This window comes from Octopus bimaculoides, chromosome 3 (genome assembly GCF_001194135.2).
Source record: "Octopus bimaculoides isolate UCB-OBI-ISO-001 chromosome 3, ASM119413v2, whole genome shotgun sequence".
NCBI classification, from domain to species: Eukaryota; Metazoa; Mollusca; class Cephalopoda; order Octopoda; family Octopodidae; genus Octopus; species Octopus bimaculoides.
Genome location: NC_068983.1, coordinates 62160867 through 62167630, shown reverse-complemented (window position 1 = coordinate 62167630; position 6764 = coordinate 62160867). Strand labels below are relative to the sequence as shown.

At 33.0% G+C, this 6764-nt stretch overlaps 1 protein-coding gene across 7 annotated transcripts in view; it reads right to left on the bottom strand.

Moving 5' to 3' along the window:
* The window catches only part of LOC106869499 (small conductance calcium-activated potassium channel protein), a 105233-nt gene that overhangs the window by 45575 nt on the left and 52894 nt on the right, over positions 1-6764 (bottom strand). For 2 of the 7 annotated variants that reach the window (XM_052966194.1, XM_014915265.2), the window contains exon 3: positions 1646-1759. The exons of 4 other annotated variants lie outside the window; for them this stretch is intronic. The gene's annotated coding sequence lies outside the window, so the exon portion shown is untranslated. Of the gene's footprint in view, positions 1-47; positions 758-1645; positions 1760-6764 lie in introns of those variants that run through there. One more of the 7 variants, XR_008263662.1, reaches the window with a different exon arrangement.

Below are 6764 nucleotides of genomic sequence, written 5' to 3'. Positions count from 1 at the left end.
ATATATATATATATATATATATATATATACGACGAGCTTCTTCCAGTTTCCGTCTACCAAATCCACTCACAAGGCTTTGGTCGGCCCGAGGCTATAGTAGAAGAAACTTGCCCAAGTGGGACTGAACTCGGACCATGTGGTTGGTAAGCAAGCTACTTACCAGTCTAGATTTTTGGCGTAAGCATAATAATTTTTCGTTTCTATATCTTTCTTTCTTTCTTTCTTCCTGTCTTTCTTCCCTTCTTTCTTTCTTCCTTTCTTTCTTCCCTTCTTTCTTTCTTTTTTCTTTCTTTCTTTCTTTTCCTAAGTAAGACCAGGTTAGTCTCACCAAAGAAAATTACATCAGTTACGTGACACTAAGCTATATAAAATACTATTTTTTTTTTATTTTGCGTCTATACAAGCACGCCGAAACAAGCGTCCGTCAATTCGCGAATGTCATTTAGTGTCCAGTGTGACGTGGTTTTGCTGATAAAGTTTAGACTTAAAATGTTCCTTCATGTAAAGGGCCTGGAAGCGAATGTCTTCCATGTCCTTATGTACAGTAGTGACTTAAATATAAATGTATAAGTCGGTTTTTTATACATATATTTTGTATGCTTAGTGAAATTTATGTGTTCCATTAGTTGCAATTAATTTCATACAATATATTAATAATAATTCAAGATCAATATTCTTATCTTCCTGATATATGACTATAAAATGATATTTTCTGTTTTTCTACTTCTGAATATGCATAATTATTTTTGGTTATGATCTGCAAGGAAGGTAGTAGTTAGCAGAGGAGGCGAAGGTAAAATTATACAAAAGAGAAAACAAATCTCAGAAGGAAACATCTACCATCACAAACAATAGAAAATATCATAATAGAGTAAAGAAACTCTACTTGGTCACTTGACGTGCTGAAATTAGCAAACATTTTTCTCTCAAATCACACTCTATTCTCTTCGAGAAAGTGAAGGACATTTTGATCATTTTAGACGTACTCTAACATAAAAGGGTACTCATGAGTGGAATACCTTTGAACGTAGTTCTGCTCAACCAAGTCTCACCTGCATTTAACAATAATAACAACCGAAGGCAAAACACTTTCAATATTGACTTGTTAAACTTTGATATATGCAACATATAGTCGAGAGGAACTCGTCTAAAATAGAATCATGAAAATTAACGTGAGTTTCCAACGGATAATATTATTTTACTTATCAATTACAGAACGATATAAAATATTTTAGAAAATCTAAGAGACTCAACGGGGAATAAACTGTCAATGTGTTTTATGCCTTTTGTTATAATCATAAATTTATATATCTCATATATCTCATAAACAAAATCATTAAATTAGACAAGTTAGCACCGCACGCCTTCTTACAGTTTCTATTTACTTGCAAACAGAAGCTAATTGGACCACACAATTTGATAAAACCAATATATCCACTATCAATTCAGCTTTATATTGGTATTTCTATCATAGAATACGATATCTGTCAATGTGAATTTATATCTAAAATCCAGCATTCAATATACAAAGACACTACACTATACTACAAAATGAAAGCATGAGAACAGTTTCGCTAATTCTTATTTTACTCATCAATATTTATCTTTAAGAACCAAAACCAAACTAGGTAAAAAATATACTTACGTTCCTTTAGAAATGTCACGATATGAATACTTTGCAAGAATGGTCAATGGGCTGGAACACGTCAATAATTTGAGTCTGGAATTTTATAACTCTTTCCATAACAACATAAAGAATCTGAAGTAGAATGCGCAAATATATCTTTTATAAGTGATTCATGTGTGTGTGCCTTTCTGCGTGTAAGCGGATGCACGCGCGTGTGTATTTGTGCATTTGTCAAAATTTACAACTTCTTGCACATACAGGAACATACATATGCTCGCACCTGCACGCGTGTGTTTGTTTCCCCTACGTACGTACATATCATCTCCTGATTCGTCTGCATTGCTCAAATATATGTCAATGGCGACTTTCAGATGTTTCTCTTAGCTCATTTTTATATCAATTTACATACACACACACACACACACACACACACACACACACACACACACACACATATATATATATATATATATATGTATATATATGTGTATATATATATATATATGTATGTATGTATATATGTATGTATGCATGTATGTATGTATGTATGTATGTGTACATGTATGTATGCATATTAAATTTTAGTGATGGAATCTTTATTGATATCAAAAGGTAATCTTTATATCCAACTTAATATTAATGTACTGTTAAAGCGCTGAATAATAATAATAATAATAATAATAATAATAATAATAATAATAATAATAATAATAATAACAATTATTATTATTATTATTATTGTGGTTCTTGTTGCTGTTGTTTTTGTTGTTATAAACAAGTATGCAGAAGATCTGATACTGTGATTGTGCCTTTTCCTTTGCAAGAGGAATATACCTTACGAAATACTCTTTCTCTTCTTAGTGAAAAACGATGTTTTTATATATATCGTATCTTCTGTAGTTATTTTCAATATTCAATTTAATTTCAGCTTCATTTATTTATTTTTTCCACATGTAAGAGATGTTTGCCACATTTCGTACATTCTTCACTTAAGATTTAAGACCACACGAAAGAATAGTTTTACAAATCAGAGGAGCCAAAAATGCTAACCCTGACCATTAAATTCAGTATGGAAAATAATTGCTAAGAAAGAAATCAGTTCTTAACATTTTTATTTTTCTACTTAAAAGAGAGAGAAAAGTCTTGCTCGGAAGTCTTCCTACTATCCACATAGAAAAAGAGCAGGCTATAACGAAAAAGTAATGAAAATCAACACGAGACAAGCGAAGCTCATTAGAAAACGGATAACGATGACTTGAGTAGAAATTTCTTTGAAGACACTTGTGAGAGAGACTGAACACATTTGGAGACACGTGGGTGGCCTCGGTAGCTATTGTACACACACATGCACACACGCACACACACGCGCGCACACACACAGACACACACACGCACACATGACGCACACACACACACACACACACACGCGCGTACACACGCATGCACACGCACGCACACACACACTCACGCACACACACACACAAGTACACAAAACTACGCAATAGGTGAAATATGATGCTTTTTATATCACATGCTTTTGCCATTCTTCCAGTATTTTCATGTATACATACACAGTGCACATACATGCACACACCACACATAATACACATACATACATATATACATACATACATACATACATACACATACATACATACGTACATACATACACACATACATACATTCATACATACATACATAGACTCACATACATACACATAGATAGATAGATAGATAGATAGATAGATAGATGGTTGAAAGAATTCTAAAATAGATGGTTGGAGGGGTTCTAAGAGGACAAGTTCCTCATGCTCACTTTCTTATGTATTGGGCCGGTACTGTATACCATTGCCTAACACTTGTTTCTCCAACTTCGTGTAAGAACGTGAGAAAACAGAAAAAAAAGCGAGGAGTGGCTGTGTGGTAAGTAGTTTGCTTACCAACCACATGGTTCCGGGTTCAGACTAAAGCCTTGTGAGTGGATTTGGCAGACGGAAACTGAAAGAAGCCCATCGTATATATATATGTGTGTATGTGTGCGTGTGTGTGTATGTGTGTGTGTGTGTTTATGTCTTTGTTTTTGTTCCCCCAGCATCGCTGGACAACCGATGCTGGTGTGTTTACGTCCTAGTAACTTAGCGGCTCAGCAAAAGAGACCGATAGGATAAGTACTAGGCTTACAAAGAATAAGTCGATTTACTCGACTAAAGGTGGTGCTCCAGCATGGCCGCAGGCAAATGACTGAAACAAATAAATAAATAAATAAATAAATAATTAAAAAAAACGAGAAAAAGAAAGCTTGGAAAGAAGGGAGATTTGTGGAAATGCAAGCGTCTCAGCAAGTTTCTAGTATCTAACTCGAGAACACCAACCTCTCCAGAAAAGACATAGTTTCACAAACTTCACTTTTCTCGCGAACAAGTGTCTGTTCACAACTCTTATTTCTCTTCATTCCTAGATTTCCTTTCTCGTTTTATTTCTTTATTCTTGGTTTTTCGTTATTATTCCCCGTTCTTCCCCGGCATTCTCAATTTTTGTCAAATTGCAGCGATGTTTATTTTGAGTCTGAAAGATTGCAGGGTGGTACACGCTAAGCAAGCTCATCTAACTATTGTACTATTCGAGTATGTGTAGATTTTCATGATTAAATTCTGCGTTTATTAAATGAAGTCTAATTCACGCTGGATGGAAGACTTTCCGTCTTGATCCTACCATTTACGTAACAGTACACAATATAGGTGCGAGTGTGTGTGTATATTACTTGTATATAATTACATATACATACATATATACATGTACACTATGTATGTATATGTGTGTATGTATGTATGTATGTATGTATGTATGTATGTATGTATGTATGTATCTATGAAGTTAGCTGCTTCCAAATAAATATATTTCGCACTACACTTTATATTCAATGAGATGGATACATGCCAGTGTTTAATACTAGGGTACAGATTTACTTCGGCTGGTTCTGTTTTGCCCTTACCTTTTGTAAAGCCAATTTTCATCTAAAGTCCAGGTGTTTCCGCTAGTAGAATATATTATTTTTTATTCATAATTTATTTCTTATTTATCGATCCTGCTCTGTATAACTGAACTCCTATATATTAAATATTATTCATGATTTAATTATTATTAATTCTTTTCTATATTTACGTTTTGGTTTCTTTAGTACTTTAAACCGATTTATATACGATGTCATTTTTATTTCTATTCAATTTATATTTTAAAATTTAATACCTATATATAAGTGTGCGTGTGCGTGTGTGTGTGCGTGTGTGCGTGCGTCTGTGTATGCGTGTGCGTGTATATATATATATATATATATATATATATATATAATATAAGTAATTAAATATAAGAATGAATATTAAACTAATTCTATGTAATTTTTTTTCTCTGTCTCTATTGTTGAAAATTTTGGTATATATTCAATATTATTCAAAATTTATCCTTTTGGTTATAATATTTTTCTTGATAACCCTAAATTAACATCTTGATTTAAGGACTTCCTTTACCAAACCTCATTATAGCCAGTTACTTTATACTACTTGACAAGTTTTATGACTATACCCACTATGATTCTGTCAACTCTCTCATGCCCTTTCCTAACAGACACTGCTCCCTAGTCTTAGATTTTGATATACAAAGATTTGATAAACAAGGCTATAAATTAAAACCGACCCAAAAATCGGTGACAAGCTAGGACCCTAACACATTTTTCTTCCTGATGTTTTAGAAACTTCTAAGCTGATGTGAAAACAAGATGGACTTTGTCTGTCTTCTAACCCTCTTAAAGGATTTATGTAAAATTATAGAAATGTGTCCGAGTGATTAAATTAATTCTATTTATGTATTTTATTTATTTATGCAGCTGTGGATAGCTCTTCATTTAAATTGATGTAATGATTGCATTTTTCAATAAAATGGAGCGCTTGAAACTGTCGTACTGCATCACCACTGGATATCCTGTTGCTTCTTTTAATTTTATATAAATATGTATGTATATATTTACAAGCATACATAGACACATAAATGTAGTATGTGCCTGCAAATATCCGCGTGTATCTAGATAGAAGGACAGACATAGAGACATTTGCGTATATATGTATGTACACAGAAGGAACTGTCAGTGAGTGTATCTGTGCGTATTCGAGAGTTAATGCGTGTGATCTTGTGCGTGTAGAGGAGATTTATACCTTAATGTTCTTGTGTATTTGTATGTCTCCTTTATATTGCTTAGATTTTGGTCGCAATCAATAAGAATAATAGTGACCAAATTTCATGGGAGAGACATAATAGGAATAGAGTTGAAAGTGGAAATTAATAAGTTTTATTACAGACTACGATACGAGAAAACAGTAATATGATATGATAAAAGTAATACCATATGAAATAAAATGGTAATTATGTTCTTAGAAATATATGTTTTTGATTTGGGATTGAAAACATTTCTTATCGCATTTATTAGAAAGTACATCGTAAATCAGTAAAATTAAACTCTTCCTCGTACTACTTTAACACACACCTTCAGTTACTGAGAAAGAGTAAAAATGATATTGTTATACTTCTGTCAGTGTACTCTTCCAAATTATGATTTATGAGTCAATTCATGTGACTAATTAGCTCGCTTTCGCCCATATGGTTGCACTTTTATCTACTATTGTAGCTTCGTTTAGGGGTTCTCAACCATTTCTTTTATCTATGGACCCCCTTGATAATTATTATATTCTGGTAAATCCCCATAGGTATCCCATGTTTACAAAACTAGTTTTATAGATACTTCTTTCAAAATTCCTATTTTGTTTTTTACATTAACATGTGTAGGTTAATCTATGTAAAATGCTAGAGAAAGAGACGTAGCTGTTTCTTGAAATACATATCAATGCATTCGTCAAGTGCAAATTTTTTCAGAGCCCTTAGAATATTATTTTGGATACTCGATTTACTATTTTGTTGCGTGAATCCTTACCCCCAAATCGTAAAAAAGAACCTCAGAGGCCATCTGGACACCGGTTGAGAACCATTGGTTTAAACCATACGTTGTGAGTTGAATTTGTAGATAGGAAGTGTTCAGGTGTCGATGACTGTCGTACATATAATATGTGTGTGTGTGTGTGTGTGTGTGTGT